Genomic DNA, 23,877 nt, shown 5'->3' with positions numbered 1-23,877 from the left:
CATTTTTATCACTTAAAACAGTAAACATTTGGCTTATTGATGGACTACCGGTTACACTGTATTTATGTACCTGGCAGCTGGTTTAGTTTGTTTTTGGTAAATGATTGAACACACACTGCTTAGAGCTGTATGATTTCTTTAAAATGTCTTCAACGAAAAAGACACCAGCTCCATCAAAGGTTGGAAATACTTCTGGTAGAGATCGCTCTGTCCAGTACAGAAACGGATATTTCATGTGTTTGTTGTTATTTTTACATTTATTTATGTTTTTATTTTGTTAGATAATTCACTGATGATGAAAATAGAATGTCTTTCAAAGACGGAAATAAAACTACAATTTAGCATTTACTGTTTTTCAGGTAAGCTGTTAAATATTTGTTTTATAATAACTAGAGAATATGATCAATGTTGAATGTGACAGTGCACATTTTCTTTTGCTTTATCTTGAAATACCTATTTTTAGACAGTGAAATGCTGTGAAGTAAGATTTTTTTTTTACCATGAAACAAATACAGCCCTACTTACAGTTCATTAACCAATCACATTGTTTTTTTTACTGTTATTCCCAATGGCTTGTTGAGTGAAATTACCAAAACACTCTATGCCATTTAGATAAGCCACAGCATGTGTGGGTATACCCACCTTTAAACCAGCCCTGAATTTCTTTCTACTCTATTTTGGAGCAGTTACTTCAAGCTGGGTATTGAACCAGAGGCCTTGCAGAAATGCCTCATTCTTAATGCTGGTGTCCCTGAGGAAAGCTGCCATAGCATTACAAATACAATTATAGCTTTCATAACAAATGTCCAGGGTCATTTTGCAGTTTGGTTTGTATATGAACCATGCTCTAGCTATCATTTAAAATGAAATGTGTTTAGGATACCCTTAAGTGGTTTGCTAGCAGATTGCAAAATGGGATAGCTGCTTCATTATATTACTGTAATAATGGACTTCCATTGTTGTGCCATAGTAAAAAAATACAACTTTACATTGTTCTACAAAAGTTATTGTAGCTTACAAAAAAAGCCATACATTTTCCATGTCATGCACATTAATTCCATATATTAGTCTCATATGTGTAGTTTTTAAAGAAACCTGTGTTCTAACATGCATTTCATTTTATACCGTGGTATCTGCTACTTCACAGAAATCTCTGTTTACAGGCCTTACAGACACTGGAGAGTCCTGGACTTTCCTGCTCATTTTACCTAAACAGTGAAACTGACCCCGAAGACACGGCCGAGGTGAAATGACTAAGTGAAGCATTTTTCCCTGGAAGGAAAGGCTAGGCAAGCAAACTGAGAACTGTCTTTCACTTTGTCTCGTACCGGATGTTTTCAAATGAAAATCCAAGTTTGCTCAAAGGTGTTTCTTTCAAAACTGCCCATATGAAACCTGTAGTGAAGGGAAGTGTTTGCCAAAAACCACTTTAAAGTCTGTAAGAATTTTACAACCAAATAACAATACATTATTGACAAGGTCTAAGATGAAACACTTTTGGTGCAGTGATGTTTTTTCTCTGAACAACTTCTTAAAACAAAATTTAAAATAAAATGCAGATCTATCAAATGGCACAGCAGCAGAGATTGAGTGGTAGATTGTAATGATGTGAATTACTCTAGAACATTCTCTAACAGGGCAGCAGTGTGGAGTAGTGGTTAGGGCTCTGGACTCTTGACCGGAGGGTTGTGGGTTCAATCCCAGGTGGGGGACACTGCTGCTGTACTCTTGCGCAAGGTACTTGACCTAGATTGCTCCGGTAAAAACCCAATTATATAAATGGGTAATTGTATGTAAAAATAATGTGATATTTTGTATCAATTGTAAGTCACCCTGGATAAGGGTGTCTGCTAAAAAATTAATAATAATGGGTAAGAGCCATTTGGTTTGACACTGACAACAGTATTCATTCTTTTTAATTCCCTTAACACAGGCCCAGGATGACAGACCCTCAGGATAGCTACTTCCCCACCCACTGAGTATACCCTGAGCCCTGCTTAATTAACCCCTTAACACCCGAGAGTACTCCCATTCATAGTATGTCCATATTAACACATGTCCACTGGCCCTGTTCCAAACACAGTCCAGATTGGCATTGCTGCCAATCACCCTTCCATGCAATGCATTATAAAACACATCAAAAAGTAAGTGGCAAACAAAATTGAGTTTAATCTGCTTTATTTCTTTTTCCTATGTACAGCACTTTCCCTGACATGAAAAGTGCTTTAAAAAATCTAATTGAGGGGTTGTATTGTTACACACACACACACATATACACTCAAAAGGGAATCTCTTGTGATATCATTCTCTTAACAAATAAATGAGATGCTTCACATTTGATTTCCATGTAATACCGTCCACAAAAAAAATATTATGCTCAATTTAAAATGGGCAAAATACAATACTGAAGGGATCGGACAGGTTAATAACTGAAAAAGCGAGGGGCGTACCAAGATAGAAAAAATGTACATTGTTAAAATCAGGGGCGATTAATTCAGGTAAGATAAAAACAATTTGAATGAGATTTCCCCTTTAAGAATATAAAAAAAGAAAGAAAAAATATCTACATGATGTATTTCTACAATATATTAATAATTGGATATAGTAAAGGTGTCCCAGTTGACCCACGTCTCTTCAAAGGGGGTCCCAGTTAGAAAAAGAGTCAACTGACCCCCTATTTTTATTCTATACTATTCTGCACATCTGCATAGATGATGGTCAACCTTTTCATCGTACTGATAGCTCTAAATTTCACATTGACAGCCATGGTGGAGGATGGACGTCATTGACATACTTGTCTTGCCATCAGGAAGAACAGCATCAGCAGCCCTGCTTGCAGCCTACATCACAGCCAAGAAACGAAACAGCCAGCTCACTAAATCACACTGAAACCACCACAGAGCCCCCAGGGCATCTCCACTTACCACTTCCCATTGCGAGTACTGTATGTGAGTGAAAGTGTATTACAAACTGGCAGGCTTTTGTAATAATACTGGCTAAGACTGCCACCTTTCAATGTATAAATGCCTCGGTTTTAGTTTAGTTTACTGTATATCTAATAAAGAGTTAGATAATCCATGAACCTTATAACATTGAGTGGCTGACAAGACTGCATAATTTATGTATAGTTTGTTTTTGTGTTGCGTTGCATCCCCATACTGACTCAATAGCACACCATTCCAATTTCATTTATATAACGTCCTTCATGTACAAGCATCCCAGGGCCCATTACAAAAATAAATACAATAATAGATTATTGGGGCAGCAGTGTGGAGTAGTGGTTAGGGCTCTGGACTCTTGACCGGAGGGTTGTGGGTTCAATCCCCAGTGGGGGACACTGCTGTTGTACCTTTGCGCAAGGTACTTTACCTAGATTGCTCCAGTAAAAACCCAACTGTATAAATGAGTAATTGTATGTAAAAATAATGTGATATCTGAATAATGTGATATCTTGTAACAATTGTAAGTCGCCCTGGATAAGGGCATCTGCTAAGAAATAAATAATAATAATATAATGTGAAATAATGTATAATGTGATATCGTGTAACAATTGTAAGTCACCCTGGATAAGGGCATCTGCTAAGAAATAAAAAATAATAAAGATAAATAGCAAAGAGCTTCAAACTGCTTAGATTTAAAAGTACTGGTTTCATTGTAAAACAACCTAACCTTGTTTTGAGCAAAGCTAGATATATTGTCCTTTACAAACTTGCTGTGTATGTATGTCCAAGTGCCTACTCCATAACTACAGTGCTACTAGGCAAATTAGCCAAATGTTTTTCCTAAAGCCGTACGCCACCACAAAAGCACCTGTGTGCAAATAACTTTTCACGAAGTATCTGATTTATTTTTCTACTTTACTGCAAGAGTGTATTACATGCCTGTTAGAAGTAAATTTAATCCCCAATTATAAATTAATGACTTTTTTAGGATATACCAATACATTTTTCTTCAGAAGGCTCTGCCCATTGCTTAACATTGCTGTTTAGGGCTCCTAGTGTGGCTCCCCTGGTAGATGCAGGGTGTGTAGGGTTAATCATATAGTCAGGAGTACAGCTTTGCATCCTGGTGTGTGAAGTCTCCAATCTTCGATAGGGATTCAAGAAGAAGCATCGTATTGGATCAGGCATTCCCGCATGTAAGGGAGGCAAAACCAGCAGGGACAGTTTCTCCTCATCACGCAACAGCAAACCCTGGTGAACTCAAGTGGACATCTGCTGGGCCGGCTTTTTTTTTTGCAATGGCTGCCAGAAGAATGGATCTTACTGCAACACAGGTTTTTGGAAAAGCTGAAAAACATCCAAGGCTTGTGCTTAAGACAATGGTGGCATTTCCTAGTGATTCTAGCACTCACTGCTAATCAGGTAACACACATCTTTGAAAGTGAAAACAGTGAGTCTGAATTGTCAGTTCAACCTGTGGAGACACTGAAACAGCTGCTGGTGACTCAGTGTGGGCAGGCAATAGAGCACAACAGGAGGGCGATCATTGACGTTGTACAACAGAGATTATAAAGACAGGAACACACTGCTGCACAGAATGTTCAGAGAGATAGGAATGACAATTGTTTGTGATTGATCTTTTTTGTCCTAAAAGAATTTGTTTTCAGAAGAGTGGCAGTAGTAGAACATACTATCAAAATGATAATGAAGTTTTAAGAACACCAATGGGAACTAAGGGGTTGAATTGGTCAGCCTATACCCTGCTGGGATAAGACAGCTGTATTTTATTAGAGCAATTTATTAGAGCAATTTATTAGAGCATGCTGTAAAATGCTCTAATAAAAGCTAGTGGGGCCTTGTCCCAGCAGGGCATAGATTGATGAAATCAACCCATAAGACTTCTTATTGAGCTCTCTTCTGACTGGGCTTGCTTCATTTGAACATTTATTTTTCACAAAACAACGTAATAAATCGCTCCCTATAGTGTCTTTATTTCTGAGCCAAAATTCTTCACTGAAACATTTTGAAACCTCTTAATTATTATTATTATTTATTTCTTAGCAGACGCCCTTATCCAGGGCGACTTACAATTGTTACAATATCACATTATTTTTACATACAATTACCCATTTATACAGTTGGGTTTTTACTGGAGCAATCTAGGTAAAGTACCTTGCTCAAGGGTACAGCAGCAGTGTCCTCCACCTGGGATTGAACTAACCACCCTCCGGTCAAGAGTCCAGAGCCCTAACCACTACTCCACACTGCTGCCCCGGGCTCCAACGGCTGCAGAAGCCTATGCAACGGACTGCAGAAGCCTATGTAACGGGCTGCAGAAGCCTTGCTACTTAATGCAATCATTTTCCATTTATTCTTTGCTTCTGACCAGCAGCTGACCAAATGAGTTCAGGGCGGAGATGTCCAAACTAAGGAAACAGCAGATGAAATGGGTGTCAATGGATACCAGTATCTCCACCCCACTCAATCACAGCGTCAGCTCAGCTGGTAAGAAACAGCCTAAACTGCAGTGGTGAAACCTGTTGTATAATCAATTATACTGTGGATTGTAACCTCAGTGTTTTTATTTGTTTTGTTTTTGTTCCTGGAGTAAAACTAATTAAATAAGGTTTCAGAACATTGCAATGTAAACATGTGTGTGGAGTGCTGGAGATCGTTTGAAGGCGTTTCTCTGGCAGTGAATGTGTAGAGTCTAAAGGGAAGTGGAAGTTTCCTGTCTTACACCCAGAGCTCAGGCTTATCAGAAGCGGATATGGCTGGCTTTATTTATCTATTTATAAACCAGCTTTACCCATGGAACTGAGACTGCCTTGAAAATATCAACATTTATATGAAGTTTATTAACTATTTTGATGTTGATATATTTAATTGGACCTCATAAAAAGTCAAAACACAAGATGTCACAGACTATAGAGACCCCTAGTGTAGATGTTTACCTTTTGTTTTGAACTTATACATCATGCCAGTACATATCAACATTGTGAGCTTCTCCAAATTACCATTATAACAGTTTTTTACAGACAGGAAAAATGCACCCAATAAAGTTGGTGTAAATAGCTTTGAGAATCCAGTCCTGTGTCTACCTTTTCATCTTAAGAACAATATAGTTAACAATGGTTTTTCAAGCAAAAATAAAATTAATAATGTACAACCGTGCATACACTATGACAAATATATTACAAAGGTAAAACAAGGCTGTCATTCCAAAAATGGGGCTCTGGTAACAAGATAAACTACACAAAATCTGAAATAGAATTACAAGCTTATATGTAGCCTGACTTTTGAAATGTATTCATTATAGAGTTCTGTATATTCTTCCACAGTAAATTCACAGCATTTTTTCTGAAGGGACTTTTTGGGGAAAAAATAAATATGACGTAAGCATGTCTGTCTTGTGATACTGAACCTGGTTTATATCGTAAAGTCTGTGCAGACTGCAGCAAACCACGTATAGGGAACCAGTGATAATGCCACTAAAAGGGTTAGGGTTGAAAGCCTTGGTTTGCACTGTCAATGCAGATTTTTTTTGTACCAGATATTATGCAAAACCACAGGGTGGTTGTTTTTTCCATTCCATTCTGCATGGTGAGGTCCCACCCTGTGTTTGAATGTATTCTGCTAGATTCAATGTATTATATAACTGACAATTCTAAAATCTAATTATCTCATCTTTATGAAACAGGCGCTTGTCACAAGGGTAAGCAGAGGGGAGCTGAGAGAGAGAGAGAGAGAGAGAGAGAGAGAGAGAGAGAGAGAGAGAGAGAGCTGTAGTTGGTAGCTTTGCATAACCTGTGTGCAAATGATCTCTTTCATGATTAAAATAATAAAAATGGTAGCGTGATTTATTTACTGTGAATGTCAAAAAGTCCACGCCTATGAAAAATCATGTCTATCTGGCTTAAAGTGCTTGTAGCTAACAAAATGATTCCATAGAAGTATTTAATTTCAATTGCTATTTAGCTTGTGGAGTTTTGAAAGAAACATGTGTAATCACATGTATTTTCATTTAAAATGTGATGTCTGGTTCTACACTAGGTTAACACTTGGTTAAACAAATCTCTGTTTGCATGGCTTCATAGGTTCCAGGTTTCATCAAATGGAATGCTGGTCCAGTCATTGGGTAAAATGATACAATTTGGAACTTTAATTAAGAACCCATCAATGAATGGAGTGTTCACACAATCATATGTTGATAATGACAAACTCTGTTTTTTACATCACCCAAACAGTGATCTTACATAGAAGTTTTATTTGAGTGGTCTGGTTCAGGTACTCTTGCACTGGTCATTTCACCTGGAATGTTGAATTATCCCCAACCTGTCAATAACCAACCAGCTGCTTCCCCTAATGAATGACATGCTTTGCAGCCAATGGCGTGGTTTGTGCCCGACGATACTAATGAGTTGAAGTTAAAGAAAGTAAAACAGTAACAGACTTCCTGAATAAAAATGCATTTTTTGTGGATAATCAAAAAACTACAAACATGCTGTAAACTGCCAATTGCAAAAAAATAAATAAAAAATAAAAACGAAATCATGAAATTAGAGCACTTTCCTTAAAATAAAACTAAAATAAATATTAAGAAAAATTGTTAGATCAGTCATTGGCTGAACAAATACACCACCTGAATGAATACCTTTTTTTTATCTATATAATTTATGGTTTTAAAGACTTCAATCATGTCCCCTAGAAAAAAAAGAAGGGAAAGAGACGACTTGATTTGCCTATAAAATCATAAATAGTACATATAAAGTTAACCCAAGACACAACTTCAAATTTAGCAGAAAGAAGAACATGAGGGCATAAATGAAAGCGGAGTAAAAGCAAGTTTAGAACAGCACTTTTTTTACACAAAGAGGTATAAATGCATGGAGTATCCTACCAGGTGAAGTAGCAGGATCTAAAACACTGGGAACATTTTAAAAGACTAGATTCTGTGCTTTTAAATTAGCTCTTTCAAATACAGTTGCAGTTCAAGTCAAACTTTGCTCCCACAACCTGGTGGAACTGCCCCTATTGCTGTGCCACACATGTTAGAAAATCTAATCCCAATAAACTCAGTCAGCTAAACAAAATGAAAAAGTCTTAGAATCTGAGTGGATGAGGCAACCAGATGGGCACAACATTCTGAGTGATTCCAGTAACAGACAGAGCATGAGACTGGATATGGTTTTAGAAAACATTGTATAGACGAGGGATCTCATAACAGTCAGTTAAACCTGCCAATCAGGCGTTACCCTTTGCAAGCCATCTAGCATTTCCATGTGTGATAAGGAGAAGTGTCTCTTTAATGTCAATTACTGTTCTGTCTGGGCTCTGACAGTCGTACTAATGCGTTTAAAGCCCCCATTAGGATGACTAAATTAATAATGCAAACCCAGAATCAGTGGTAGCGCTATAGTAGCGTCGCCTGGATCCCGCTGCTCAGAGAATATTCTGTAAATATTTTATCCAGGGGCTTGGTGAACACTCAGCTCAGACTCTAATTATAGCTGCCAGGGCATGTTTCTGTCTATCCAGCCAACAGCAGTGGCAATCAATGTGCACAGTTTACAATGCCTAGTCTGAGATAACGCGCATATCCGCCCTGCCTGAAAGAACAGCAGGGTCTGGAACTGTTCTGCATGCAGCCCGTCACAGGAACCAAATACATTGCATCACATTGAAACGTTTTGTGTTATATATGAGGATGTAATAGTGCAAGATATTGAATACCAAATGCATTTAGAAACCATGAAATATATATCATGAAACCGCTATTCAGGCCAGTCAAAATGTGGGTCTAAGGTCTATTAACATTGAAGTAAATGGAAACAGGACACTAAAAATAGTGCCTTAATTGCAGGGTGGCCTTCAAGGAAGTCTTCACTGCAATATGTCAATATTTTTCAAAATGTACTTTAAGTGCATTACAAAATATTTGATCTGTATATTATATCCACCAAAATGCGCTTGACATACAAGGCCTTGGGTGGATATAATCTAACAAGGCAGGTTTAATAATAGATCTGAATGTTATTGAGAATGCATTTTCTTCTTTAATATAACTCATAATTACTCATTTTAGTCTCAGCTATTAAAACCACAACACCCAATTTAGTAAAGTCAGAAATCCCCTTTCAAACTAACGTGCTTCAAGCGTGACTTGAGAACCGGAACAAAATCTAAGTGAGGGAGGTAGAGATCCCAGACGTTCGGGGCACAGGAAAAAGAAAAAAGTTCTCTCAGCCTTTGTTCACATCTGAACAGCATCTTGGGAATGGATAGAGACAATGAGGATAGCAATTTATATTGGAACTATTGAGCAAGGCCATTAAGTGCCTTGGAGTTTTTAAAAAAAAACCTTGTAATTCATTCAGCCAGTGCAGTGAGAACCGGACTGGGGTGATATGCTCATATTGCAACTGAGATGAAGCAGTTATACCAGGACTTGAATTGACCTCTCAGAAGTGTGTATGTAAATCTATTTTTTTCAAAGAAAACACTTCTCTGGGGACCAGCTCAGTATGTGGGTGAAAGATCTGAACCCGGCCCCTCAGTGAATCAGGGGGAGGCTTGCAGAGAGCCCTGCCCAATTCCCAGACAGGCCCTACACACTATTCAAACTCATACAGCAGCTAGGTCATCAGTGCTGGATTTCAGTGTTCTATTGTGAAATTAGCCTGACTCCTTTCCTCCTTTTTTTCAAGAAACTACAGAATAAGAGAAGTGACACAGAAAAATGTTGTAAATAGTTACCTTAACAAAAAAGCAATGTGTGAACAAATGGGTGGAGTTTCCTTAACCTGATTTGCTCTACTGTAACTGAAGACCCACAACACAACCCATAGTTTGGGAACCACATGGCCACAGCCTCTCAGCTCTAACCCCTAGGTCACACTGCCTCCCAGTCCCTCAGCTCTAACCCCTAGGTCACACTGCCTCCCAGTCCCTCAGCTCTAACCCCTAGGCCACACTGCCTCCCAGTCTTTCAGCTCTAACCCCTAGGCCACACTGCCTCCCAGTCCCTCAGCTCTAACCCCTAGGCCACACTGCCTCCCAGTCTTTCAGCTCTAACCCCTAGGCCACACTGCCTTCCAGTCTCTCAGCTCTAACCCCTAGGCCACACTGCCTCCCAGTCCCTCAGCACTAACCCCTAGGCCACACTGCTTCCCAGTCCCTCAGTTCTAACCCCTAGGCCACACTGCCTCCCAGTCCCTCAGCTCTAACCCCTAGGCCACACTGCCTCCCACTCCCTCAGCTCTAACCACTAGGCCACACTGCCTCCCAGTCTTTCAGCTCTAACCCCTAGGCCACACTGCCTCCCAGTCCCTCAGCTCTAACCCCTGGTACACACAGCTATTCAGTCCCTCAGCTGTAACCACTGGCCACCCCACTGCCCAGTCGTTTAACTCTAACCACTGGACAACAATACCAGTCAATCCCTCTGCTCTGAACACTAGGCCACACAATCCAGCCCAGTCCCTCAACTTAAACCAGTTTTTCAATATAGTAATATGGTGGTCTAGTTCTACAGTGCTTGACCACCCTTTTCACTTTCCTTTGAACTTTAAGGAGTCCCCTCCTCCCCAGGAAGTCTCCTGTTCTTTCCTTGACCTTTCAAAGGTCATATCCATCGCTGACTGCTCTCACTTGCATCACTCCTGTTCTGTTCCTCCTTGTGTACTTGAAGCTGCGGTTCCAGTTCATTTCAGACACGCACGCAGGTCACTGCAGTGTATTTATAGCAGCTTCTCAGTGCAGTATAGCAGGTCTAACCAAAACACTCACTGGCCGGCAGCCAGAGGCCTGTTTCAGCTGGGAGTTGGGTGCTGTTTGTTTGTTTGCATTCCCTTTGTTTCTTCCCATTTTTTTATTTTTGTTTCTGCAAGGGAATGGACGGGAGCATTTCCAAGGAATGCTGGTAAATCCAATGCGTGAGAAACTCATGTGAACAAACATTTCACATTATACATACATACAACAGGCGTGGGCTCTTTACTATTGAGATATCTTCTCTCTTTACTATTGAGATATCTTCTGATTCCAGTCCTCTGTGATGTCATAGTGTTTTTTTCTCAACAAGCATCACAGTCACACTGAGTGCTGCTGACACATTGTCACTGAGCTCAGATTCAGGTAAAGGCTGATTCAGAGAAAAATGGGAACTCAATATTGGAGCAACAGAACCCAGAGCCGCTCCGAATGATTGGAAATACCACGAACAGTAAAGGAAATGTAAAAAGAAAAGCAATTCAAATGACATTTGAAGCTACTAAGAGTAACCTATTCCATGAGGCATGTTTTTTGTATTGTTACTTTTTATCAATCGTGGTTTTGCATGTGATTTTTCTTGGTGTATGTTCTGCGGTCTGCCCTCTTATTCCTCTTTATCATAAAACATGAATACCTCAATGCAATTCTGGAGCTACATTTCCCTTTTAAGGCAAAAATGTCTTTCTTGTGAAATCACACCAGTGACGACCAACAAGATGTGTCTAAAGAAATTACATCACTGCTGACACCACAGGCTCTGAGTGACAGTGCAGAAGTAAAAGAACACGTGTCACTAACAGAGACACGTATCCATTCCTTTAAAGGCAATGCAGTGGTTCTGCACTAAGGAGCAAAACAAAGAAACCTGCGGATGTAGGAATCATTGGTAGTGTCATATATCATAATGATATATGGAATAAACAACACATGACTAGTCACGTGGAGGTAGATTCTGATGACATTACAGACCATAAGACCAAACTCAAAATAGAGCTTTTTTTTTTTTTATAAAGTAAAACCTTGTTTAACAACCACCTCAGTATAAAGGAACATTTTGGACAAGGATTAATCTGAGCTAAATTATTAAAATTACATTTCGAATCAATAAAAAAAGAAAACACTTTCTAACAGTTGCATCTCAGCTGTGTTATTATTGTTATCCAGTGTAGTATTTGGCATCAGAGCCGTAGGAGATATAAAGTCATTGTCACTTTTTTGCAGAGTTGGTCAAAATAGTCCAACAAGGTCTGATGTACAGTCTGAATTTTTATTGCAAGGATGTGTGGAAATTAAAATGAATGTTATGTTAATATGAACGGACATTCATAAGAACATAAAAACATAAGAACATAAGAAAGTTTACAAACGAGAGGAGGCCATTCAGCCCATCTTGCTCGTTTGGTTGTTAGTAGCTTATTGATCCCAGAATCTCATCAAGCAGCTTCTTGAAGGATCCCAGGGTGTCAGCTTCAACAATATTACTGGGGAGTTGGTTCTGGACCCTCACAATTCTCTGTGTAAAAAAGTGCCTCCTATTTTCTGTTCTGAATGCCCCTTTATCTAATCTCCATTTGTGACCCCTGGTCCTTGTTTCTTTTTTCAGGTCGAAAAAGTCCCCTGGGTCGACATTGTCAATACCTTTTAGAATTTTGAATGCTTGAATCAGATCACCGTAGTCTTCTTTGTTCAAGACTGAATAGATTCAATTCTTTTAGCCTGTCTGCATACAACATGCCTTTTAAACCCGGGATAATTCTGGTTGCTCTTCTTTGCACTCTTTTTAGAGCAGCAATATCCTTTTTGTAACAAGGTGACCAGAGCTGAACACAATATTCTAGATGAGGTCTTACTAATGCATTGTAAAGTTTTAACATTACTTCCCTTGATTCACACTAGGATAGGTTACCTTTTCAAAGTGGCCAAATACATTCTTTCTTAAAGCTTTCATAGAAACAAATATACCAACATCCAAAAAAGAAAGTGTGCTGCTCGTGCATAACGCAGGCATGGCGTTGACTATTGCCTGTCACTGTTTAATGGATCAAAGTCAATCGATAATGCAATGACCTATTGATCACAAGGTTGTCCTTGCCTCCACTGCTCTCTCTCACCTCCCTCCTATCGACTCCTTTTCACAACTCTCCGTAGACTCAGCTACCTCCACCCTCTTCTCCTCACTCACCTCCTCCCTCGACTCCCTCTGTCCCCTCACCTCCCGTCCTGCTCGCCCCTCCCCTCCCCATCCCTGGCTCTCCTCTGCGCTCCGCTCGGCAAGAATCACACTGCGATCTGCTGAAAAGAAATGGAAGAGAACCAAACTCCCTGCTGCCCTAGACCTTTACCGCACTCTCCTCTCCTCCTTCTCCTCTACTCTCTCCTCTGCTAAATGTGCTTATTTCCAATCTGTAATCCAAGCCTCCACTAACAACCCACGTAAACTATTCTCTACCTTCTCCTCCCTCCTAAACCCTCCCCCCTCCTCCTCCCTCCTCTATCTCCCCTGATGTCTTTGCCTCCTTCTTCTCTTCTAAAATCTCAGATATCCGCAAACTCTTTAACACCTCTCCCTCCCCCGCACCCCCTCCTGCTCCAACCCCTACACCCACTACATCCCCTACTTACTCGCCCTCCTTCTCCACCTTCTTGCCCCTCTCAGACTCTGACCTCTCCTCCCTGCTCCAGGGTCACAAACCCACCACGTGTGCCTTGGACCCCCTCCCCACTCACCTCTTTCAAGCTGCTGCTCCTGCTCTACTCCCCTTCATCTCCTCACTCCTCAACACCTCTCTACTTTCTGGTATCTTTCCCTCTGCCTTCAAAAATGCCTCTATCACTCCCCTCCTCAAAAAACCTACCCTTGACCCCACCTCCCTCCAGAGCTACCGTCCTGTCTCCCTCTTACCCTTCCTCTCCAAAACCCTCGAGCGGACTGTACACCGCCAGCTCTCTGATTTCCTGTCCAACCACTCTCTGCTTGACCCTCTCCAATCTGGCTTCCGCTCTGCCCACTCCACTGAAACCGCCCTCCTGTCTGTCACCAACTCACTTAAGTGTGCCCGAGCTGCCTCTCTCTCCTCTGTCCTAATTCTCCTCGACCTCTCTGCTGCCTTTGACACTGTTGATCACTCTATTCTACTATCATCTCTTGCTGACCTGGGGATCTCTGGCACTGCTCTGGCCTGGTTCTCCTCCTACCTCTCCAACCGCACTTACCAGGTAACCTGGCGTGGAGCAACCTCCACACCTCACCCTCTCTTAACTGGAGTCCCCCAAGGGTCAGTCTTGGGTCCTCTCCTGTTCTCTCTCTACACCCGCTCCCTGGGCCCCCTCATCGCATCCTATGGTTTCTCATACCATTTCTATGCTGATGATGCTCAGATTTTCCTCTCCTTCCCCACCTCTGACTCCACCATCTCCTCCCGTATCTCTACCTGTCTGTCTGCTATTTCCTCCTGGATGCACTCGCATCACCTCAAACTCAACCTCTCTAAATCTGACCTCCTTTTCTTTCCCTCCTCCTCCCCCTCCTCTGATCTCTCTATCTCTGTTCCTCTGGAATCTACCACACTCTCTCCCTCTTCCTCCGCTAAGAACCTTGGAGTCACCCTGGACCCCTGCCTCTCTTATTCCCAGCACATCTCTACTCTGGCACGCACTTGCCGATTCTTCCTGAGCAACATCCGAAGAATCCGACCCTTCCTCACCAACTATGCTACCCAGCTCCTGGTCCAGGCCCTGGTACTCTCCCGCCTAGACTACTGCAACTCCCTCCTGGCTGGCCTCCCTGAGTCCGCCACCCATCCGCTCCAGCTCATCCAGAACTCTGCTGCCCGCCTGGTGTTCTCTCTGCCTCGCTACGCCCACGCTACTCCACTACTCCACTCGCTCCACTGGCTCCCAATCACTGCTCGCATCCAGTTCAAGACTCTTGTACTAGCCTACAGATGCCTTGACCAGACTGCACTCAGCTACCTCCAGACCCTCATCTCTCCCTACACCCCCACTCGACCTCTCTGCTCCGCCTGCACTAGAAGACTAGCTCTACCTCCGCTACGCTCACCTGCCTCCAGAGCCCGCTCCTTCTCCACCCTTGCTCCCCAGTGGTGGAATGACCTTCCTACAGATGACAGGACTGCCCAGTCCCTGACCACATTCCGGCGCCTCCTTAAGACTCACCTCTTCAAAGAGCACCTGTAGAACTCCTCTGTTTGTATCCTGGGACACTATCACCCTTCATGTAAATGTGCTTTATTTTGCTCTTATCTGCCCCCTATTTTACTGCATTTAATCCTGTACTTCAGAATACTGTAATCTGCCAAGTGTTTAACCTGCAGTACTTTGTATTTAATCACATCCTGATGTAACTATCACTATATAATCATATCCTGATGTAACTATCACTATTATCTGCTGTATTATTGAATTGTGGTTTGTCACACTTGTACCTTGCTTGAACAAAAGTTATTGTATTCTTGCTCTTATTGTATTACTTGTATTGTAACACTTGAAATGTATTTGCTTACGATTGTAAGTCGCCCTGGATAAGGGCGTCTGCTAAGAAATAAATAATAATAATAATAATAACCAGCACACAATTCAATTGTTCATATGCAAGAAGAAGGACACACTAGCTAACCTTGCAGAGTCCGCAGAGGTTTGTATTGGCAGAAAGTTACATTTGCATAGTGCTTTTCATATTATAAAAGCTTTTAGAGAATGGGCATTATGTAAGGTGCAGCGACTGAAGCAGACTAATGCATATGCCATTACTGTTATGTTAAGTGCTGTAAAACAACTTAAATCCATGTGAACTTTAATTGCAGAATGTCCAAAATAAACCCACAGACATGTAAATGGCGTTTGAAAAGCAGCTTTACTTGAGGAGCAATTTTTTGTTTTATGATGCTTTTTCAAACACCATTTAAAGCGAGCGTCTTAACCACTATGCAAAAGAGCCAGGCTTGTCTGCTTTCGTGGTTATAGAGCTTTTAACCTCATCTCATCTCAGCGACAGGGGACAGAATCCATAACGACAGTGCATCATACAACACTGCCCGTTACAGCCACCAAACAGGAATTATATCTTCCTCACTGCTGGATTTACTCAGACACATCTTGAGCCATCTTTGTTTTAAATGTCTGAGTACACGAATGCATCTGTTGTACAATGAACTTGACTGATAACAGATAAATTAGAGATTGTATCTGGTGTGCAATGTCCTTTAGTCAGACTTTCACGGAATCAGTCATTCAGTGGCAGACTGTGCATGGCTGTGAATGGGATCCTTCGGGATGTTCGTTTATCCATGTCGTGTTATTGTAGGACAGAAGGATCTGCAATCCCAATGAAAGTGAATGACAGAGAGATTCCACTTCCCTTATATTTAAATCATAGAAACAGTGTCTGGATTGTTAGTTAGTTGGCTTTGTGTCAAAGTAGTGCTGTTAATAAAGATGGCATCATGAATTATTGTGTAAAAGCTCAGAGATTCGAATTGAAACAAACAAAAAAGCGTTGCCATCAGACACCAATAAATCCCTACACTGTTTGCTTACTAACTGGGTGTCCATAATTAACAGATTAATCAAATCTGCTCAAATTAAATGGGATAAAGCAAACAATAAATTTGGATACCACAAAGCTCTTTTACCTGTTGTGCACTTTCATTGGGTAACAAAGTCTCAAATGTGCACTTTTAAAAGAAACAGATTTTATAGTATTTTTATTTTAAAACATTACATCTGGTGCTACATTAGGTTAAAGAAAACACTGTTTGCAAGCCATGTTTTCATTTAGGGTTGCACTTGCTCCTGGGTCACCTGCTAGGTGAAATTGTTCTCACCCCTTCAACTGTAATTAAGCAACTAGTTTCTCCCCCATTGACAGACATGCGTTCAGCCAGTGACGTGCTTTGACCCAGATGACACTGCTGAGGTGAATTGACCCAGTGCAATACACATTAAAAAAAGAACAGGTTGAAACAAAAGCTGTACTGTTATATAATTATTCCTTTTCATTGTTTATTTTTCATGAGCTCACAAAATAATAATTAGTGTATTATTTAACTGGGGTTCTTCATTGGAACACCATGAAGCAAGTTAATTATACAGCAGGTTTCCCCACTTTCAATTTTCAATGAGTTGTTCCTGACCAGCTTAGGTGACATCACACCATGACTGAGTGGGGTGGGGCTACTCAACCATAGTCAACCATTGGATAGCGTTATATATGATTGACGTGATGTGATTTTCCCCAGCTTGGATATCTCTGTCCCTGCAGCATTTTGTCTGCTGCTGGTCAGAGGCAAAGAATACGATCCTATTAGGTAGCAAAACCCCTGCAACTCATTGCACAATTAACAGGTTTCGTGATGTTTCAATAAAGAACCCAAGCTCAAAAATAAATACGTGACTGTAAAAGATATTTAGTGAGCCACTGAAAAATAATGAGCAAGACTTTATATAATACAACTGAGTTCACTGCAGAGAGAAAGGGGAGAGCTGAGCTCAGACACTGCTTTCAGCCCCACACACGTCCGTCAGATCACCTGAGGCAGGTGATGTCATTGATTTTCTTTGTCTCCTTACTGCAGTTTGTACCAACCCTTTTTTCCCAGCTTGGGAACGTCTGCCCAAATTCCTGGAGTGTTTTTTTTTTCCGGAAAGGAATTTGTTTTTCTCGTAGAATCACTGCAACACAGGGAGGAATTTGTACAAGAATGGGCCTGAGCTGGGAGACTGGGCTGGGATAGAGACTCACACAGTCAAATACTGGTACAAGTGAAAGGAATAGGCTTCTAGTTGTTTTTTTAAAGCTTCTTAAATGAATACCAAATTTTGTAATGTATTTATTGTTCCCAGGACACCTTTGTAAACCCCAGGTGACATCATCTCTCAGGTCTAACTATATCTATACAGTGACACCAAAAATTATTAATATCCAAAGTTTCCCACAGTAAAAGCATAGCAAAGTTTAATAAACACAGTGAAACTAAGGTAAAGCATAGGCAAGCATTGTAAAGTCTGGAGACATAGGGTATTTAAAAACATGGCAAACCAGGGCAAACTATCATAAATGCAGAGTGTGGTACTGTAATAACCTTTATAATGGATATTTTTATTCAGATGTGTAGAAAAAAATCTTCTCACACGTTTCAAGAGACAATACTTTACAAAAGAGCCTCAGATGATTATTTTCTCCATGATGGACATCTTATCAACTATTGGTTGGCATACTATTCTCCAGAAAACTGATTTTTAAAGGCAGTCATGGGCCCAATGAAATCTTTTGCATGATTCCATGATTTCCCATGTTCACTCTAAGCTTTAGTACCCTTTGCTAATACCATGGTACAGTGTACCTCAGTATTCTTTTAAGAGGGTTACACCTCATTTTTGATGATAAATCTTGTTCAGCGTGACTGATGAATGGCAGGTGATGTCATAGTCAAGGCAGTCCAGAGGTATGAATTTCCCTAGTGTCGGGATGCCAAGAAGCAGAGGGGACTCCAGAATCAGAGGCTCGAGGCTGTGCTGTTCCTCAGTCTGGAGCGATCTCGCAGTTTCAGTGTTTGCTTTATTATGACATCCTGTTTTAGAGTGCTGCCTATCCCTGGGAGCTGTTTTTATTATGGTTACCATGACATCACCATTCACTGAGAATTTATCTCTGTCCAGATCCGAGGCACCTACTTTGTTTTTGTCTACGTCTACGTCTCACTCTGTCTGCATCTCGTAAGGCTGTGGAACAAAGGGGGGACATGAGTGAAGTCTTTAAAATATTAATAGGAGCTGACATACTCAGTACTTTAAGCACAGTACAGAAACCAGGACCAGAGGACACAGTTGGAAATTGAGTGGAACTGGACTTACCTGTAGGACAGAGGGAAGGAGATGCTTCTTCACACAGAGAATGGTGAGGGTATGGAATGAGCTATCTAGTCATGCTGTTGAGGCAGAATCACTTGGATCCTTTCAAACCCAACTTGACAAAGATCTTAGATCAATCACCTAATAGGAACTGGACAACCTTAGATGGGCCGAATGGCCTCCTCTCGTTCATAAACTTTCTTAGGTTCTTATAAAATGATCATGTTATCTTATTATCATGCAAGTACCCATTAGGAACATCACATGAATCATGATACATATTGTATCGCAACTTGCAAATCGTGATATATATTGTTATTTTAGTGTATCATTAAACTCCTACACATGGGTAAGATAGTCAATTTTGATGCCCTTTCCATTCTGTCTTGAACAAATGTAATTATTTCAACCTGTCCTTCTTGATATTGAAAGATTTAAACAGTGCCAATGCCATCTTAAGCTACTTTAATTTGCTGTATTAAAGCACCACCAATCAGTCAGTCTCATGACACAGAGAGGACAATTTCCAGACTCTCAGAGTGCTTTGATTATTTCCAGATCCCCTTGGACTGAACCCAATTAAATTCTCTTTCTGAAGGTTAATTTCAGGTGGAGCTGAAATTAACGTGAGGCTTTAAAAGGAAATGTTGAAGCCACGTGGCTGAATCCCTTTGCTCACCGATAAACCGATGAAGCAGTGACAGGGGTAATGGCAGCAGAGTAGGCTGTGGGCAGAGATGGGTTTGAGACAGGCTAATAAAGGGAATAGCACACAACGCTGCTGTGAAGTGGAAATTGACTGTGCTCATTCAGGTGTGGGCGACATGAAAAGATTCCTCTTTTGTTAAAAGCTGACATCATCTGTTTGCCTCTGCTCCATTGTTCTCTATAGTACTTAAATCCATATTAGGATAATTGTTTTAAGTGTTGATTGCATTGGATGAATTCCATAAAAAATATAGTGATGCCACTGAATATAAGATGGTATCTGTTGCTGATTGTCTTTTTCTGTTTTATAAAATAAAGGCTCCCTTTTCAATGATTACCATGGTGAAGCATAGCAAAGTGTAATAATATCTAGCGAAATTATGGTAAAGCATAGGTAAGCATTCTGAAACCCAGAATTTCACCAAACTAAGGTAAATGCATAACATAATAATGGGTAAAGCTTTGAAAAATGACTGTGCAATTGGACAATCTGTTCTACCACACAGATTTAGAAAGTTTCAAGTGTTATTTCCTGGTGTCTTATAACTTCCTGTGTTAAAGGTCACCTCTATGGTGTGACCTCACACTGGTAGACTATGACTGAGGAAGGAAGCAACGAGAAACAGTAGTTTACATTTTCTTAGCAGTGTGGTACTTGAAAAATGTCCATATACCAACCAGCTGAAAACTAGCAAACCACCAGCTCTGTGCAGTATAAACCAGTACTGGTCATTCCTGGAATTAGCATCAGTGTGTTTGTTCACAGGAAGTAATCCATGGGTGTCAACTCCAGGGAGTAGGGAAGTCATACCACAGGGCCCCTGTTAAGTAAGATATTATCAGGAGTTATTTATGATTCAAGTTTTGCACAGGTGTTTTACCTCTTTCAAAAAATAGGAGTTAATTAAAGAGTTGGAGTAAACCCTTTGGAAATATGGTCCTTAGTTCTCAAGCAAGAGGTTTGAGTGGGATCAGGCAATAAAAGTGCCATCCCTAGTTATTCTGATTTTATACCACGACCAAGAAATTCCAAAAAAAATAAATCAAAGCAACAAACCTTTCATAATACTTCTATGAATAAACATGGCATAACAAAAAAAACTAGAACTACTTTCACATGCTTCAACATAGCATTGCAATTTACACTGAACTGCTGGACTGTAAGACCCGGGATTACAACAAATAGGAAAAACAGCAAAACAGGACTGTTTATGAATAATACAATACAGAGAACAATTGACTCAAAATATTCAAACCTGGTGATGTGTGTGTCAAATAAGACTGCAGATAAGTACCCTAAACTACGACATGTTGCTTTTTCCTGTCTCTTTATACTCCTATATTGAGATTGCCTCGTAATGCAGAGTGTAACAATCCGTTCCCAAGACACAGGGCCATATTTTCAAACCATTCACGCCAGGCTTTAATTAACTCGATTTTTTAAAAAGCGGTAAAAGACCTCATTCATTTTCCAAAACTAGAACCAAACAAGTACTCTTTTTTTCTGCAAAAAATTCTCAATTGTGGTTAAAAAAATGTTATGTATTGAATCTTCATACAGTATGTGTACAGAGAATTATCCCACTCATGTCTTAAAAAAAAACCTTGACTGTACGTGTCGTGGGAGGTTATGGGTGGTATAATTATCATTACACAGATTAACATTCAGCACTTAACTCTATCTATCCATGTATGCCGATAGCTGGGTCTGCTCATATCATTGACGGTCGAAAGCTTCTATTACTGTACCAGCAGAGCACCCCCACTCCCCCCTCCCCCAGGACAGAAGCATCACTCATTCCACAGTACACTGCTTGACAGCCTTATTGACCCCCATAGTGGAATAGATACAGAACTGACTGGTCAGTTCCTGTGAGGTCATTATTTATCTCTCCCCACCTTCCACTTACCAATCAAGATTGACAGGCCCATATAAAAGCTTCCCATAGTAAAAGCATAGCAAAGTGTAATAAAGCATAGTGACAGCATGGTAAAGCATAGGTAAGAATTGCCAGGTATGGTAAAGCAAATTGAAAACCATTGTATAACCATGGAAAAACTGCAAAATGAACGTGTTGATTTATCGTGGTAAACTTGGGATTGGCCATGAAAACTGAGACACCTCACATTGTTTTATTAGTTTTATAGTTTATCAGGACATCACACCAGGAGCGGTGCTATTAACTGGTCACAGAAAGTGGGCATACAGTGGCAGGTGTGGGTTCGCACATTTGTCCATCTGTATGTCCCATTTTTGCATGGAAAACCGCATATTCTTCCACATTACTTAGCATAACATATTGAGAGCATCAGATTGTGAGGGTATATGGAGGTGTCTCTCTGTCTGTACATCCATATATCTGTATATCACTCTTTAATATACATTACAATGATATTAACACATTACCTTACCTAGGTCTTCAATACCACTTCTCCAATTTTCCATTCTGTACTATTCTATGCTGTTGCTATACGCCATGGTCATCAACTTTTGATCATACTTATAGCTCTAGTTTTGGATTTACAGACATGGCGGGGGGTGGATGTTACTGACATACCTATTTAGAGAAGTGCTAACTGCAAAGCACCTGTATCCCAGACTGCACCCTGTATCCCAGACAGTGTCACACGGTCTACATGCAAATCGACCGCCGACTGATTGGGGAAGACACTGGCTACAGAGGACTGTGAAATCTGAAAAGCAGCTGTTCTACAGACATAATAACCCAGACACTGTGTGCAGACCAGCAAGCTGTATGGACCAGAACATTGTATCATCAGCACTAGAAACCATAGCAAACAGATACTGGATGATAGGTGGAGTTTGTGTCACTCCAGTACCCCTTGTCCCTACAGTACATCACTATATTAAGTAGCCCACATAAATGTACAGAACAGCATAGACACATATTGGGTTTTTATAACAAGGATTGATTATGCACAGTATTTATTTTAGCTTTGGATGCCTGCTGAGGAAGGGAAATCAATTTAGATTAGGTATAAAATGTGGGCAAAGCTCTGTATGGATTGTTCTCTCTCTCTGACAGTGCCTAATGGTCTAGGTGGTATAATGCGAACCTGCCAGCTTCATGTGTTAACCCAGCTGACTGATTTCGGCAATAATACACAATATGTACACCTAGTTCAAGGAGTGCTAACCAAGATTTTAAAAACAGTTGAAGTGAAATATATATATCAGTAGTCTACTTATAAGGTCTTTAATCTGTTTTTTATTGTCCTTGTTTAATGTGCTGATTGTGCATGTCCATCCATCTGCTTGTCACACTCTACATGCTGAACACAATAACTGCCTTGATTTCTCCTTCTTAGTCTACTTGAAACTTTTCCAACAGATGTTTTGAATTGCATTTGGCTATAATCCAATAAACTCATATATTTACCCTTTCATTGATTGTTAGCTTATTCAGCGGTTTGTGAACTCTCTGAATGCTCCTGCCCTGGTTTATCTGTGCAGCTATCATCATTTACCTTGATGTTGATTAAAACTTCTGTCATTAAAACAGAATTTCTATTGATTGTTTTACAGTTATGTATAATAAACAAAAAAAAAATAACTGCATTTTTCTAAGAAAAGTGTGAGCAATGGTTTATTTATACTATTAGCTAATACTAAGAGATGCATAACAGCCCAAATAGCCTGGTATCTGCCTATTGTACTTAAACTATTCTGATATTATTCCAGCCCGGTTATGAATTAATATAACTGACTGACCCACTAACTCCAATAGAGACGTCCTACAATCTACCAGCTCATTTTAGAATCAGTTTATGGTGCAATAAACTTATATGGGCTATTGTTATGAAACCAGAAATACTCTTTAATGTAGGGGCTGGTAAAGTAGTCTGACAAAGTTTCCTTCTGGTTTTAGTATGGAATATGTTTAATATGAGACAGTAGCAAACCCTGAGACTCTCTCAGCAGATTGAAGAAATCAATCCAACAATTTAAAAGTAACAAAAGATTCTAGGGTCTGATCCCCTTACACGAATTGTGCAGGCTGCCAGTAAGTGTGCACTGCTTATAATATCTTGAATGAAGAAAGTGTTGGTGGAGTATGGTTTGGGAACTAAGATGTGTGAAGAATGGGTTCTATGGCAGACAACTATGTTTTTAGAACCAGCATACAGTTGCTTATAATCTGGTGCTGGGTTATCTATGTGAAAGCTACAGGTCCCAGAGATATTATTGTTATTCACTATTGAGTTCCTGAAAAGATGCCCACAAACAGAGAATGAAAAGGCCTTTAATTTCTTATTTGAGCTTGAATAAAGCTCCTTTGCTTTTGAGATCAACTGTTGGAAGTGTGTCTTGAAAATGAGGCTCTGAAGAAACTTAATGAATATGATAATTAGTCACAGGCTGCACCATTCATATGCTAATTGGTAGCAGGTTGTCTCATTAATATGCTAATTAGGTGTGTTTCACATTCTTAATTGGTAATCATCACAAAGACTTGTTTTCATCAGATGTACCAAAGCATAGAATGGACTCTGAAGCTTCTGAAATGTTAAAGTAGTACTATAAGAAACCCAGGCAAGAAGACAAACATGTTGGACAATTCCT

The sequence above is a fragment of the Acipenser ruthenus genome, chromosome 25 (genome assembly GCF_902713425.1).
Source record: "Acipenser ruthenus chromosome 25, fAciRut3.2 maternal haplotype, whole genome shotgun sequence".
Classification (NCBI taxonomy): domain Eukaryota; kingdom Metazoa; phylum Chordata; class Actinopteri; order Acipenseriformes; family Acipenseridae; genus Acipenser; species Acipenser ruthenus.
Note: the sequence above shows the minus strand (reverse complement) of the source record.